This window comes from Rhineura floridana, chromosome 20 (assembly GCF_030035675.1).
Source record: "Rhineura floridana isolate rRhiFlo1 chromosome 20, rRhiFlo1.hap2, whole genome shotgun sequence".
NCBI classification, from domain to species: domain Eukaryota; kingdom Metazoa; phylum Chordata; class Lepidosauria; order Squamata; family Rhineuridae; genus Rhineura; species Rhineura floridana.
The window spans coordinates 19,960,301-19,977,316 of NC_084499.1; the positions used below are offsets into that span (position 1 = coordinate 19,960,301).

At 44.4% G+C, this 17,016-nt stretch overlaps 1 protein-coding gene across 1 annotated transcript in view; it reads left to right on the forward strand.

Moving 5' to 3' along the window:
* NTMT1 (N-terminal Xaa-Pro-Lys N-methyltransferase 1) overlaps positions 1–17,016 on the forward strand; it is a 217,742-nt gene that overhangs the window by 48,569 nt on the left and 152,157 nt on the right. Inside the window, exon 2 of the mRNA XM_061604474.1 lies at positions 10,037–10,129. The gene's annotated coding sequence lies outside the window, so the exon portion shown is untranslated. The remainder of the gene's footprint in view (positions 1–10,036; positions 10,130–17,016) is intronic.

Below are 17,016 nucleotides of genomic sequence, written 5' to 3' on the forward strand. Positions count from 1 at the left end.
TCAGAATGGAAGGAGGTGAGTCAGCCACTGAGAAGACTCTTCTCAGTGGCTAACTGTCTCCCCTTTCATGCGTATTGGCTCCTAGGAACATTTGTTGTTGTGAAAGAAGACATTTATTTATTTATTATTTGATTTCTATCCCGCCTTTCCTCCCAGCAGGAGCCCAGGGCAGCAATAACATTAACAATGTCATTCTCAAGCCAGCAGCAGAAAGGGGGGAGGGATGAGGCTGTGATTGTCATGAAGGGACCCTGCAGATTTCTGAATTTGCCACAGTGTTACTGACCCTATCGAGGATCGGTGAAACTGTCAATTTTGGTTTCTCTCAGTTGTCCAGTCTTAAATTCAGTTCTCTGCATTATCAGTGTGTTAGTGTGATTTTTTCCCTTCATATACCCATACTTGTACTGTATGCAATTTTGTATTTGCATATATGCTATTTTCACCAACATGTGTATTTTGTACCCTTTCTTTGGCTGGAGAATGCCCTGCAGAATTTGGAGAAGGGCGAATTTCGAAGGATGGCTATGGTTTGTTTCACGTATTGTTTTGGAAAGGGCGAATCAGGTAGGTTCGCCTTTAAATGCAGGCGGAATCAAATTCCTCCCCTGTCCCTGCCCTGTCCCCACTCGGAAAATGCACCTTCACCCCCAAAAGGCAACACCAGGAAGGGACTTTTGCCCTCCCCTTTTGGCCATCAGTTCAGCCAAAAATTATCTCTTGAAAAAAACACAACTTTTAGCTCAGCAGTGCAACCATATTTAGGATCACATCAGGGGGGCTTTTAGGTGTTTTTCACTTCGCCTGTGTGCACCGGCATTTTCAAGGTTGCGTGTGTATGTTTATTAGGAGGCGCAAGACATTGAAAAGTGCAGCAAGCATTTTAAGAAGCGCCGTCACTCAGTGGCAGAGCACCTGGTTTGCGTGCAAGGTCCCCGGATCAGTCCTTGGTGTCTCCAGACTCCTGCCTGAAACCTTGGAGAGCTGCTGCCACTGTCGGCAGTAATGAGCTAGATGGACCAAGAGTCTGATCCTGGTATAAGACAGCTGTATTCTCATCTTCTCCTGTGCAACATTATTACTATTATTGTTGTTGTTATTAGCACTTATGATCACTTAGTGGCTTTGATTCCCCCCCTACAAAAAGTAACTCAAAGCAACTTACGAAACGGTAGAAAGAATTAAAAGCAGTGTAAAACCAAAACCATACCTAAAAATGCATCTATACGCATAACAGGCAGGTCTAAACATCCCATCTCTGGAAAACAGGCCCAAAATGTCTCAACCCCTCCAAATTAAATGCTGAAAGCCTGAGTAAAAAGAAAAGTTTTTGTCTGGTGCCAAAAAAACCATAGAGACTGCGCCGGGTGTGCCTCCTTGGGGAAATCATTCCCACAGTGGGGGGCCACCACAGAAAAGGTCTGTTCTCGTGGCACCACCTTCTGCACCTTCAGAGGGGGCACATGGAGAAGAGCAGATTGGTGGGGAGGAGGAGATTCCAAAGGTTTGGTTCCACTTCAGAAATGAGGCCAGGTAATTTTGGAATCCCAAAAGCCAGAAGGGAATTTGGATGGGAATTTTTGGAAGGGATCTCTATTCCTCTTTGCCCTGGCCTTTGACCCTTGGGGTATTTTGTTTTGTGGGAGCCACCTCTTTTGCAGAATTTATACCGTTCCGTTTGGAACGGCTGTACATGTTTTTATCATTGTTAACGTTTTTAATTGTCTTCATCGTTGTATATTTTATTGTTGTAACACTGCCATGGGACCTTAAGGTCAAGGGCGGATAAGAAGTCTTGTCAGTAAAAAATATTCTGAGTTGCCCTTTTTTTAATTAAAAAAAATGCCAACAAGGATCTTAAAAATGAAGATTTTTTTTATTAAAAAAGGGGGCAATGTTTCTGTATGTGCATACAGAATATTTTTATTCTCCATATCACCTTTTTCTCCTACCAAATTCATGTGTTTTTTAAAAATCTAATTCCCTCCACTGACTCCTTCCTAGCCTGGCATCTCTGAGCCGGCGAACGCACAGCCCTGCCCCTGAAGCAGATGTGTGGATGAGGGAAGGCAGCTATTTATAACACACGATGTTCCCTTTGAAGCCCCAGCAAACTCTTTGCCTCGCCCCCTTTTGAAGCCTGGAGCCCTAATCTGGAGGAACTGACTCTCTGTGTGGCTAGAATCTTCCCCATCTCTTGAAAAAGCTTGGATGTCACGGAGCTGGAACGCCCATGCAGAGACTTCATCTCCAAAGAGTGTTTCTCTAGGGATGTGGGGACAGCAATGAGATTCCTAGTCAGCCACGGGGACCTTCCTTTCACACCAGAGGCCCCCAGCCAAGGATTTGGCTGGTTTGTTCAAATCAACATGGGAACTTCACTTCGGGCCTTTGCAGAAGTGTAGTCATCCAGGTTCTCGGGTGTGTGTCTTAGACTCCCTCTCTGTTTTGGGAGCAGGGTCCCTATGACACCAACATCCCACAAGCCAGTCAGCATGAAAGAGGAATGTGTTAGCCACCCAGAAGTGACTTCTAACATGCTTCCTGGTCCTTTCCTGCTGAATGGAGCCAATCAGAATGAAAGGAGGTGAGTCAGACTGAGAAGACTCTTTTCAGTAGCTAACACTTTCCCCTTTCATGCTTATTTGCTCCTGGAGCTGTTGTGAGAGAAGGCATTAACAAGGATCTCAACCCAGCAGCAAAAAAGGGGGCATGGCATGGCTGTGACTACCATAAAGGGACCCTGCACTTCTGAATTTGCTATGACACTACTGCCTTCATCATCTCTGCACTCTGCTCGTACTCGGGGGTGTGTGTGTCTTGAATGAGGGGTTCCACTGATCAGTGGAAGGTGGCTAGGTACTTCCTGTTCTGTTGCACCTGTCCTCTGGGTCCTCAGGACATCAGGGAGACTATGCTTTAGGACAGGCATAGTGAACCCCCAGTCCCGGGCCCGATCCAGCCCCCCTCCCTGTTTTTTAATGCCTCCCCTCACAACCTGTTCTGACAAATGTAGTTAAGTTTCATTGCAGGCCTTAATTGGGTTGAATTAATTATAGGCCTTAATTTAGTTGAATGAATTTAGCTGAATTAATTACAGGCAATTATAGGCATTAATTAGAATTTCAATTTAATTTCAATTTCCTATTGATGGTTGTTTTTATTTAAAAATAGGCAAAAGTTAGAAGTGCAGGAAAAGGAACCACCCACTTTTATTTGTTGGCCCCGCCCACTTTGGCGTGCAGCCCCTAGAGGGTTTACAACGAGGCAGTGTGGCCCTCGGACTGAAACAAGGCTAGCAACGCTTGCCTTAGTGAACAGGGTGCCCTCCGAGGTTTGATACTGTCAGCTGACTCTTCTCCAAGCCAGTGAGGACATAGTAGGCCTTGAAAAGCCCCTGGGTTATAAATTCAGGTGCAACTTTGGATCCAGTTTTAATATTGTTGAATATTATTTTAACAACGTTGAAGGGAGCAGTGTGTCAAAGACCCCTCCCTCTTTCACTCAGGCCATTCACTCATACATTTATTCCACTGCTATTCCACTTTAAACAGTCATGGCTTCTTCCCCCAAAGGACCTGGGAACTATAGTTTGTTCCGGGTGCTGAGAGCTGTTAGGAGACCTCTGTCCCCCTCACAGAACTCCAATTTCAAGAGTAGTTTAACAATCAATCCCTCTTCCAAAGAAAATTTGGGAATTGTAGCTCTGTGAGGGGAATCAGGGTCCCCTAACAATTCTCAGCGCCCTTCATAAACTACACTTCCCAGGATTCTTTGGGGGAAGCCAGCACTGTCGAAAATGGAATTATAGTGGAATAAATATGTGGTGTGAATGCAGCCTCGCTGTTATGATTGAAGGACCACCTTTTGTTCAACGTTAAGTGACCCAAAACTTCTCGGCTAAGAACTTTTTGTCCCCCCCCCCATGCAGTTTATTTAAAAGCATGTATAAACTGCTTAATGTTTAAAAATCTCTAAGCGGTGTACAACATAAAAATGATACAACTACATCACAAAAACACAGCCTACAACCAGCACAAGAGTAGCATTAAAAGCATATAAAAAATAAAAACAGGAGTTCAGGGAAATCCAGCAAATGGAAAGGAAAGTCCAATCTAATGGGACACGGACAGTTTTTGCAAAAAGAAAGTATTTTCGAGATGTTGGATGGAACTGGTGTTTGTTGCTTCACGTAGGGCAAAGGGAAAGGCATTCCATGGTACAGGGGCAATAGCAAAAAATGCTTGTTTTGGGGTTATTGCCTGATGAAATTCTGTAGGGTCCCATCCGCACTATATATTTAAAGCACTACAATACCACTTTAAACAGCTGTGGCTTCCCCCCAAAGAATTCTGGGGACTGTAGTTTGTTGAGGGTGCTGAGAGTTGTTAAGAGAACCCCATTCCCTGAGTGGTTTATTATTTATTTATTTATTTATTTTATTATTTATTAATTGATTTATATGCCACTCTTCCTCCCAGCAGGAGCCCAGGGCGGCAAACAGAAACGCTAAACACACTTTAAAACATCATAAAATCAGACTTTAAAATACATTAAAACAAAACAATGTTAAAAACATTTACAAAAAAAGCTTTAAAAACTTCTTTTAAAAAAGGGTTAAAAACATTATTAAAAAAAACATATTAACAAGCAATTCTGACAGACGCAGACTGGGATAGGTCTCAACTTAAAAGGCTTATTGAAAGAGGAAAGTCTTCAAAAGGCACCAAAAAGATAGCAGAGGTGGTGCCTGCCTAATATTCAAAGGGGTTTAGCAAACAATCCCTCTTCCTAGGGATAACACATCTGGGTAGGGTCGCCTAAACACAACGTTTTCAAGGGGTGCTATAAAGTGTACAGCGAAGGCACCCGCAAAGTCAATAGGCAGGGAGTTCCAGAGTGTAGGTACTGCCACACTAAAAGACCAAGTGTGGAATGAACATTACACGTGCCATGATAATAATTTTGTTAATATGATTTGTTATTGCTCCCCTCCCTTGCACATTTATTCAGAAGCACATCCCACTGTGTTCGGTGGGGAATTTCAGCAAAAATGGAAATGAGAATGGAAATTGCTGATGTTCTCTTAATCGTCCCATGTCTGAAAGGAAAATCAATCCAGTGAATACAATCAATATTCACTGCTGTTGTTGCTTTCCGTCTGCAAACAACATGTAGCTGATGACATCCCCCCCCCTGGGGGCAACTTGCATTGTGTGCAATTGAGCTGAATGGGCTGGAATAACATCACTGCAATGTAAGTAATTATGTAAATGACGTGAGTCACGCAATTTTGCCGCAGCGGACGGAGCGATGACAAATGCTGTTCGGGGTGGAAGAACTGCAGCAGAAGAGAGACAGCGCGAAACATCCCTGCTCCTAGTTAAACTTGCAGCCGGAGAGCAGACACCATGAACTGAGTTCTTGTGTGGGGTGACGGGAGATCTCTCACTTCCGTCCTCTAATGATCAGCCCTCGCGTGGTGCTGATGTGCACCAGGGCAGGAGAGGGCACCAGGAGGCACTTCCGAGGGGCCCCTAACCATCGGTCAGTGCAATGACAGCTTTGCTCCTGGTCTGTAGCTTGAGGCTGTGCCATCCTGGTCAGATAGGTTGAACATGGTTTCAGCAGGAACGGAGGCTCCCCCCAGCCCCCATGCAGACTGCCCCAATTGTACTATCAATCCAAGTGGTTGCTTGGGAATGGTGCATTTTTTTGGGCTGTTTGAAAACAGCATGCAATACGAGAGCTGATCGCCAGCCTCTCCTGCAACGTAAGAAGTGACCTTTTACTGAGTCAGACCGTTGGTTCATCTAGCTCAATATTGACTACACTGACTGGCAGCAGCTGTCCAGGGTTTCAGGCAGAGAGTCTCCCCAAGCTGTGCCTGGAGGTGCCATTGGGGTTTGCACCTGGGACCTTCTGCATGCAAAGCAGGTGCTCTGCCATTGAGCTAAGGCCCTTCTCCTGAAAATAAAGTAAGATTCTAGACCTCATTGTTCTCAATAAAGGGATGAATTTAATAGGAACATAGGAAGCTGCTTTATACTGTTGGTTGATCTGGTTCAATATTGTCCGTAGTGACTGGCTTGTTGTTGTTGTTGTTTGACTTCCTATACAGTCAGTTTTTAACCCCCTTTTCCCGAGTTTGGGTCACACTGAACTGCCTTTGCAAACACTGTGATCATGGGACCAAACCGGGCCTTACTTATATCCTGGTGGGACATAGGAAGATGTCTAATGCCAAGTCAGACCATTGGTCCATTTAGCTTAGTGTTGTCTACACTGACTGGCAGCTACGTTATCGCATCCCACCTTTTCTGATCTCGGATCGCTGAGTTATTTGGCCCCAGGCATTTTTCAGAATAGGAGGAACTCTCTTACTGGCAATGGTCTGCTATGGCTCCTTTGGCTTGACCTGACTCTTCAAGCAAAAACAAGAGTGTGTGCGCTGTTCCTCTGTCAAGCGTTCAGTGAGCTTGTGGGGTGTGTGTGTGTGTATGTATTTGTGTTGCGAGCTGGACTCTTGAAGCCGAGGTCCAGGGCTCTTGGAAACGCAGATTTATTTTTAGCTTTGTTTGCAACAGCCTGTGCTATAAAAAGCCAAAGTGTGACAGTTGACGGCCAGGCCAACTTGCCAGGGTCAACCCGGGGTCCTCTAGATGTTACGGCAGGAGTTGTCGCCGGGCACTGGAGCCGTTTGGGCAAGCTGGTGTCAAGACCCAACGTTAGCAGTGCCCTTTCTCTCTCAGGGCATCGTGTGTCCAAAGGAAGATGGAATGCCCTGGTAGAGTCACTGCCAGCTCCGGGTTTGTTTTTTTGGGGGTGGTGGTGGTGGTATCTGTGATATTGTGGAGCGCGCCCACCTCCTCCTCTTCCTGGCCTTGGAGAACGGCCCTGGCTCAGTGGCAGGTCATTTGCCTTGCACACAGAAGGTCCCTGGTTCAATCCCCCAGGGAGGGCTGAGAGGGACCCCCCTCTGAGCCTCTGGAGAGCTGCTGCTGGTCAGCACAGTCAGAACTAAAGTAGATGAACCAGTGGCCTGACTTGGTGTCAGGCAGCTTCTTATTTAAGTTGTCCCTTCATATTTAGAACCATGAGGACTGGAATCTTATTGATATAGCTCAGTGGCGCATCTGCTATGCATGCAGAAGGTCTTGGCGTCAATCCTCAGCATCTCCAGGTATGACTGGGAGAGGCTCCCTGTCTGAAATCCAAGAGAGCTGCTGCTGGCCAGTGTAGACAATACTGAGCTAGGTGGACCAATGGTCTAATTCAGTATAAGACAGCTGCTTGCTTAAAACAATCTCTTTGTTTAGAATAATGAGGTCTGGAACCTTATTTTATTTTGGGGGAAGAGCCATAGCTCATGATCTGCTCTACATGCAGAAGGTCCCAGTTTCAATCTTCGGCATGTCCCAGCAGGTCTGGGAATCTCCCCTGCCTGAAACCCTGAAGAGCCTCTGCTGCCCGTCATTGTAGACAACACTGATCTAGAAGGATCAAGGGTCTGACTCGGTGTAAGTCAGCTTCCTGTGTCCCTATTTAATCCACCCCTTCATTCTGAACGATGAGGACTAGAATCTTACTTTATCTTTACTGAAAGGGCCGGAGCTAGGTTGTAAAGCATTGGCTTTGCATGCAGACGTTCCTCTGTTCAATCCCAAATGGCATCTCGGGGATGGTTGGGGATGTCTCCAGTTTAATACCCTGGACAGCTGCTGCCAGTCAGTGTAGACAATATTGAGCTAGATGGACCAGTGGTCTGACTCGGTATAAGGCAGCTTGCTATGTAGTGGGAGAGGCTGGCAATCGGTGTAGATGTTACTGAGCTAGACAGAGCAGTGGTCTCGTAAGGAGGCAGATTCCTGGGCTCCCACGAAGCTGGCCAGCCCGGGGTGGCTGCCTCTTCTCAACCCAGGCTTCCCTACTCTCTTTTTCTCTCTGCATCCGCCCTCCCCATTTCCTGTCTCCTCTCTCCCTCCCCCTTCTCCTCTGTGGGGCATTGATTTTTCCATCCGTCAGCGAAACGCCTAAGGAGAATGAAAGAGCCTCTTCGCCATCGATCCGTGGAACTCTGCAGCTTTGGGTCAGGATCTTGCACTCCCTTGGCACATAATTACCCCCAGGCTCCCTAGAATAAGACTCTTTAGGGAAGCCTGCCGGGACCTGCATTTCTAGCGAGTTCTAGTGGGCCGAAGCGATGGGGTCTTGTGCGTGCTCTCCAGGAGGCCTTATCTATGGTGGGAGCTGGCTCCCGTTGGTGTGTGCTGCAGAGTCTCTCACGAAAGTGTGCGGGCATTTCTGAATGCATGGTTTATGCTGGTGGTGGGGATGTGCGTGCAGTGTGTCTTCAGCGGTAAGCAGGCCACTCATTTTGGGAGGACTCCAGCGGCTGGAGTCCGGACATTTACTTCTAAGTAAACATAAGAAGATAAGAAAAGCCCTACCAGATCAGACCCACCTAAGTTCAACTCAAATGTGAAGCTGCTGATCTTCTAAATAAAAATACATAACTTGTCCCTAAGGTCAGACTCCATAAGAGAGGGCTGGAAAGTGACCAATGTTTAAAAAGAGATCCAGGAGGGATCTTGGAAATTACAGACCAATTAGCTTTAATACTGTTCTGGGAAAAGTGATGGACAGGATTGTTAAATTGTAAAAATTATAAATTGTTAAATTGTAAAATAACCAAGCATGTGGAAGAACAAGCCTTGCTGAAGCAGAACCAGCATGGCTTGTGCAAGGATAAGTCCTGCCTCACTAACCTATTAAAGTTCTTTCTCAACAAGCATATAGATAGATGTGATCCAGTTGACACTGTGCACTTGGATTTTCATAGAATCATAGAATAGTAGAGTTGGAAGGGGCCTATGAGGCCATCAAGTCCAACCCCCTGCTCGATGCAGGAATTTTCAAAAAGCTTTCGACAAAGCACTACAGCAAAGGTTCCTGAGTAAGCCTAGCAGTCATGGAAGACAAGGAAAGGTCCTCTTGTGGATCAGAGACTGGCTAAGAAATCAGAGGCAGGGCGGAGGAATAAATTGACACTTCCTCAAGCATCGGTACTGGGACTTGTGCTTTTTAACATGTTCATAAGCAATCTAGAGTTTGGGGTGAGCAGTGGGGTGGTCACGTTTGCTGCTGATGCCAAATTGCTCAGGGTGGTTAAAACAAAAAAGGATTACGATTAGCTCCAACAGGACCTCTCCAAACTGAGTGAATGGGCAGTAAAATGGCAAATGCAATTCAGTGTAAACCAGGGGTGTAGTGGTCCAGGGTCTCGGGGTGTGTGTGTCTCAGACCCTTTACTTTTTTGGGAGCAGGGTCCCTATGTCTCCAGTGTCCTATGAGCCAATCAGCATGAAAGGGGAGTGCATTAGCCACTGAGAAGAGTCTTCTAAAGCAGTATTTGAGCCTGGCTAGATCATTCTATAATCTTAGAAGGGTGTGTGACTGTGAAGGGGCATGGCTGTGACTGTTATGAAGGGACTCTGCATGTCCAAATTTGCCACTACACTACTGGTGTAAGCAAGTGTGAAGTGATACACAATGGAACAAAACAATTAAATACATCTTAATTTCACGTGTACACTCATGGGGTCTGAACTAGAATTTTGAATCAGTTCACATTTCAAGCTGAATCTATCAAATTTGCATTTTCCAAAACAACAAGAGAACTGAAACATAGCCACCCTTTGAAAACAACTTATTCAAATTTTGCTATGCAGTGATGCCCACCAACGATTCCAAAAATGCTTAGATTAGGGGAGAGTGTGTATCAAAATGAACATATGAGTGAAAATCGTACACAAAAATGATGAGGAATGGTTTGCAAAATGTGTCCCTTAGACAAAACTGCCTACAAAAATGTGTTTTATTAGGAGAAATTCACACTAAAATGCTTGAGAATTTTCATAAGGATTCTTTTTTTTAACAAGATGGCAAATTGCTGCAGAAATGTGGGGAATCGAATTTAAGGTTAGAAAAATGAGAAACTGAGAGAATCGGAACTGACAGACCTTTCCTTCCGTAGTCTGCACTGACAGGGACTGACCGGGATTGAGACCGTGGGCCATAGCTGATAGCTCGATGCGGATGTTGACCAAGTATTCTGCAGCTGTACAAGGTAAGTCCCATCACTATCCCTTTTGGGAGTGAATATCATAATTCAACTCTGAGTGTGCTGTTTTTAGGATGTGAGACTGAATTATGTGAGTGCTTGTAGAGGGTGATTGGAGGTGTGCTAAAATAGTAAGCTTGAGTGTGATTGTTTAGAATGTTGTTGTGTTTGAACACGAGGGTGTTGATCTTGTAAGGGTGTGTTTAAGTAAACTGAATGATATCTATTTTCAAATGTAGCAAGATGAAATTCTGTTTGTTATAAAGGGGGCTGGCTCTTTTAATGTTTTGCTTTCTGTTATATTCTCATTAAGAAATGAGCTGATTTATTTTGTTTAATCTACCATGTTTAAAAATAAGCTTGGTTTTTTTCAACTTGATTTTTATTACTTTTTCTTGAAGCCTAAGGGATTTTTTGTATGTTTGCTTTGATTTCCCCCCTTGTATTTCTTGTGCTTAATTCTGAATGCAATATATATGCAATTTTATATGCAATGTTTATAATGTATGTTGATACTAAAGAAGATGTTTTGTTCAGTTATTAACTGTATTTTATCGATAAAATGATGTTTTAACTTACGATGTTCACTGCTTAGAGTTTTATGTAGATATAAGTGATATATAAATGGTCCAAATAAATAAACTCTGTGCTGCGTGAGGAAGTCTTTCTTTATGTCTATCCTGAATCTCCCAACGTTCAGCTTCATTGGATGTCCATGAGTTCTAGTGTTACGAGAGAAGTTTCCTCACTATCCACTTTCTCCATGCCACAGATAACTCAATACACCTTGATCATGTCCCTCCCTCCATCCTTGCCTTTTCTCTGTTCTAAAAAGCCCCAAATATCCTAACCTGATGTATTTCGGCTGAAAGGTGCAGGTCATTGAACAAAGAATGTTGAAGAAGTTGTGTCTGCTGCCTTTGAAAAGTAAAGGACATGGACTATCCATTTCTCCCCTGAAATGCTACAGATATTAGGAGAAATTTGCACTAAACTGTTGGTGAATTTTCACGAGGACTTGTCTTCTTAAAATTCACAAACTGATGTGGAACTGCAGAGACTGGAAAAACAGAAACTGGACAGAGTCATCCTCCATAGTAGCTACCCAGCCATTGGATTTGGGCTAGGGTTGGTTGGGCAAATCTGTCATTTTTGGTTTCTCTGAGCTTCTCATTCTTCAAATCTTAAGTTCAATTCCCCACATCAGTTTGCAATATATATATATTTTAAACATTCTCATAACAGTTCACCAGCATTTCAGTGTAAATTTTTCCTGGTAGACACATTTCTGTGCCATTTTGCCTAATCTACACATTTTTGCAAAGCACAACCTCCCCTAAAATAATGCATGTTTGTTATTTTCACTGATATATGCATTTCTATGCACACTTTATCCCAGGGTTTGCTTTTTTGCACACATTATTTGGCTGGAGAATTGCACTGCAAATTTCAGAAAAGTGCACATTCTAGAGGAAGGCTGGGGGGGGTGTTATGTGTTGTTTTGGAAAGTGGGAAGGGTCATGAACTGAATTGTGAACCTTGAAATGCAATTCAGTAGGGATAAGTGTAAAGGTCTACATCTAGGAAAAAGAAACCAGATGTACAGTTATAAGATGGAGGATACTTGGCTCAGTAATAACACATATGAGAAGGATCTTGGGATTGTTGTTGATCACAAGAGGAATATGAGCCAACAGTGTGATGTGGCTGCAAAAAAAGCAAATGCTATTTTAGGCTGCATTAACAGAAGTATAGTTTTCAAATCGCATGAAGTATTAGTTCTCCTCTATTTGGCATTGGTTAGGCCTCACCTGCATCCAGTTCTGGACACCACACTTTAAGAAGCATGCAGACAAACTGGAATGGGTTCAGAGGAGAGCAACAAGGATGATCAGGGGACTGGAAACAAAGCCCTATGAGGAGAGATTGAAAGAACTGGCCATGTTTAGCTCTGAGAAGACTGAGGAGAGGTACGATAGCACTCTTCAAGTCCTTGAAAGGTTGCCACAGAGAGGAGGGCCAGGATCTCTTCTCGATCGTCCCAGAGTGCAGGACACGGAATAATGGGCTCAAGTTACAGGAAGGGAGATTCTAGCTGAGCATCAGGAAAAAACTTCTTAATGGTTAGAGCAGTACAACAATGGAACCCATGACCTAGGGTGGTAGGGTAGGGTAGTGGTGGAGCCATTCAAGAGGCAGCTGGACAGCCACCTGTTGGGGATGCTTTAAGTTGGATTCCTGCACTGAGCAGGGGGTTGGACTGGATGGCCTTATAGACCCCTTCCAACTCTATGATTCTATGAATTGAACTTCTTCCCCACATCATATTCAGCCTGGATCCATTTAACTGGGCACTCCACCCATCATGATGAACATTGGATACTGGAGAGTTTTCCTCCCATCTCTCTAGCAACATCTGCAGCATAGAATTAATAATTAATTATTAATTAATTAAGAATTAAAGAATCCTAGAATAGTAGAGTTGGAAGGGGCCTAAAAATCCATCAAGCTTAACCCTTGCTCAGTGCAGGAATCCAACTTAAAGCCTACCCGACAGGTGGCTGTCTAGCTGTCTCTTGAATGCCTCCAGTGTTGGAGAGCGCACCACCTCCCGAGGTCCTTGCTTCCATACATTTAAAGCAGTATTATACCACTTCAAATTGTCATGGCTTCCCCCCCAAAAATCCTGGGAACTGTAGTTTAAGGATGCTGACAGTTGTTAGGTGATCACTATCTCTCTTGCACAGTTCCCAGAGTTTCCTAGGAAGATTGATTGATTGATAAACTGTAGTCGCTAAAAACTCTCAGTATGCTTAACTAACTACAGTTCCCAGGATTCTCTGGAAGAAGCCATAACTGTTACAGTGATATAATAATGTTTTAAATGTATGGTGCAGATCAGGGATGTGCTAGAATTCTGCTCAATTCAGTTCTGGTACTGAATTTTCCATGAATCTGCTTATTCTCTATTGTTGCAGATCAGATTTTTATGTAGCAATTTTCCACAGGTATTTTTGATTTTTTAAAAAAAACTACCTCTAAAATACTGATATTTAGAATGATAATTTTATCGACATTTCCTGTCATTTACCAATATTTCTTTCAAAAACCAGCATTTATTTCAAAATAGCGATATTTCCTTTCAAATTATGGATATTAGTGTATCAGTATTTTTTGCAAGGTGAAAAAACTGGATTGCTAAAAGCAGTGGCTAGCGGACAAAGAACAAATCAAATGGATACCGGCCTGTTAGGTTGACGGGATGTTTTTGAACTGGCGCTGGCCAACAGATGCCATCTCTAGCTACAGAGGACTTAAAAATAAAAAAGGAAGACCACTTAAAGAAGGAAGGGAAAAGCTGGCATGTGGAGCAGGAATTGGGAAGCTGACGTTCTAGGCTGCACTTCAGTCAAACTCTCTCCCCTTTCACTCTTGAGCCATCTGTGCATATCACTTCCTTTTATGCTCAGAGGCCAATTGTTTTGTTTCAGTGCCATTTGTTCAGCTGTTTTGGGCAGCATTGGGAGCGAGCGAGACAGTTGGAAAAGCTTTGACTGTTGAAGAGCTTCAGAAAGAGCTTGCCCTAAATGGACTAGGTGCAGAGAGCCAGTGTGGTGTAGTGGCTAGAGTGCTGGACTAGGACCTGGGAGACCTGGGTTCCAATCCATGCTCAGCCATGAACGTCACTGGGTGACCTTGGGCCAGTCGCTGCCTCTCAGCCTAACCTACCCCACAGGGTTGTTGTGGGGATTAAATGAGGAAGGGGAGAACCATGTATGCCACCTTGAGCACCTGGGAGGAAAAGGTGGGATATAAATGCAATAAATAAATAAATAATAGGTTTGTGGCAAGTGGGGGATGGAGGAGAAATTTGTTTAATTTGCATTTAAAGCCCAATTTATCAGATTCGCACTTTCCGAAAAAATACGAGAAGCAAAACAAGGCATCCTTTGAAATGTGCACTTATCTGAATTTTACAGTGCAGTTCTCCAACCAAACGTTTACAAAAAAGCATATACGAGAGGAGAGTGTGCACAAAAAGGAATATATGAGTGTAGATAATGTGCAAAAATTGCATTATATGACGAGAAGCGGCTTGCAAAAATGTGTACAGGAATACCCCGCTGTATGGACCTTCACTTTACGGACACTCGCGAGTACGAATATATTTACAGTAGCACCATTCCCATTTACGTACGCTCGCTTCGCAAGAACGGACACTTAACGGCATGACGCCACCGCCCGATCAGTTTCCAACTACAATTTTGGAAGGCCTACTGTGTTTATTTTAGTTATAAATGCGTTATTTACATCAGTTATGCCCGTATATGACGATTGCAGTGCAGTACATGCATGGATAAGTGAAAAAAGGTAGTGCTTCACTTTAAGTACATTTTCAGTTTACATACTCGCTCTGGACCCATTGCGTACGTTAATGCGGAGTATTCCTGTACGTTAGTCAAGACTGCCTGCAAAGATGGGCTTGTGAGGAGAAATGGGCACTAAGATGCCGGAGGATTTTCATGAGAATTTAAATCGCAAATTGCTGCAGAAATGTGGAGAACCAAATTTAAGATCAGAAAAATTAGAAATGGAGAACAGAAACTAACAGAGCACTCTGTCTCTAGTGGCAAGTTGCCCGTTGTCCTTAGTAGCCTGCCTTCCCTCTGAAGACTTGCCCTTCTCTCACCAGCACACAAAATGCTGATCTAATTAAACTGGAGAGAGATTTTAAACTTGAAGCAGTGTAGAAATGAAAAGAAAAGTGCGGTGAAAACAGATTTTTGTCTGTCATTGTTTATTCTGCACTGTCTGTGTGAAGATAGAACAGGATGGGTCTCTGCCTCAGAGAGCTTACAGTCTCAAGCAGCATTTTGTAATAAAAACGGTGGATCAGTCCAAAGACATCAGTTTCCCTCCTGGGTCAAGTTAAGTTCTGGGGGAGGGAGGGGAAATCTGCAAATTTTACAAAAAGCAAAAGCCAGCTATGCCTGGTGCTGATTGGTCGGCTTCCCTATGATGTCATCAGGAAACCACACACCCCCACCCCAGAAATAGTTTTGAACTTACTTTTTTATAGAAAGGTTTCCTTTTTTTCAGCTAATGTGGGTAAAATGACTGGATAAGTGCAGGACTATAATTAGTCTTTGGTTTCTGCACTTCTCGAAATTTTGTGGTATAGTTCTTGGCTCAAAAACATTCCAAAAAGGGTGGATTGTAGGTTAAAAAGTGTGTAACATTTGCATATTTTAGGATAAAATAAATGCATATTTTATGCATACAAAAATGTGATTCTTGTGAAAGAATATGTACAGAAATAAAGCATTTGTGTGTGTGTGTGATATAAAATACATTTATATAGTACGTTTATGATTGTAAGTTATTTTAAATTGTTTTAAAGGTTGCATTTTAAATTGTTGCAACCTGCCCTGGGACTTCAGGGTGAAGAGCGAATAATAAATCATGATGATGAAGATGATGGTGATAATACATCAGTTGTATCCAACGTGTCCTTGAACTCTTGGTTGGATAGATGATGGAGAGGGGTGTGTGAGCCTGTGTAAAAAATCCAACCAACCAGTCTTACGGTTCAACGGTCTAATTTATGTTCATTCCTCCGCCCACTGTTGCCTCTGGCCCCAGACGTCACTGGCATGTGGCCCCGAGAAGGTTGGAAGGGGATGTGGCCCTTTGCCTCAAGCAGTTTCCCCGTTTGTGGGATGGAGAGCCACAGATTCCCCATCACTGCCCTAAAGTCTGTTTTTGAGATGTTTTAAGAGTGTTTTTAGGGTTTTTGTTTGCTGCCGTGGGCTCCTGCTGGGATGATGATGATGATAATTATAAAGAGGGAGCCTTTCTGTCTGTCAGAGACCTTTGGATGCCAGTTGCTGGGAATCAGTAGTGGGGAGAATGCTGTTGTGTTCAGGCCCTGCTTTCCAGCAGCCAGGCTTTTCTGAGGTTCTCCTTTCTCTGTCAGAGGCAGTATACCTCTTAATAATGGTTACTGAGGGCATCACAAGTGCAGAGAGTTGCTCTTGCGCTCAGGTCCTGCTTGCGGGCTTCCCAGCGGGGCATCTGGTTGGCTATTGTCGGATGCTGGACTAGATGGGCCTTTGGCCTGATCCGGTAGGGGTCTTTTTAATGTTCTTTGTCCAGTTTTGCAGGCAGTGTGCCTCCACATAAGCACGAAAACCCTCCTCGTAGGGTCGCCATAAGTCGGAATCGACTTGAAGGCAGTCCGTTTCCATTTCCAGCTTTAATTTGGATTCCTGCATTGGGCAGGGGGTCAGGCTCGATGGCCTTACAGGCCCCTTCGAAATCTATGATTCTATGAATACCAGTTACTGGGGGAATCACAAGTGAGGAGTTGCTGTTGCGCTTAGGTGCTGCCCGTGGGCTTCCCATGATGGGCATCTGGCTGGCCACTCTCGGAGAACAGAATGCTGGACTCGGTGGGTCCCCGTTGGCCTGATCCAACAGCCAGGCCCTTCTGAGGTTCTTCAGTTTCTGAGGGTTCTGAGCGGCCAGGTGAAAGGCTCTTTGGTGCGCTTCCCCCGGTGCTGTAGCGTTTGCACCCTGTGCGTGCGTGGATGAGTCAGCCCTCAAATATCCACTCCCACCCTGGCCACAGTTTTCATGGCTTAAATGTGGAGAGCAAAGGCTGCAGCTGCAAGAGCCTCCATATCTCGGAAAGTCTGACTCACTCCTGCAAGGAGACAAGCGGCGGAGGAGGCAGCCAGAGGGTAAAGCAGACTGCACGGAGGAAAGCTGCAAACAGATGTCCTGACATGTCGAAAAGCGGGGAATCGAAATGATGGGCTGGGGCCACCGGGGAGGGGAGGGGGGAGCAGGGAGGGCCTTTTTCTGCACCTCCTTCCTGCCTCTGAAGGCTC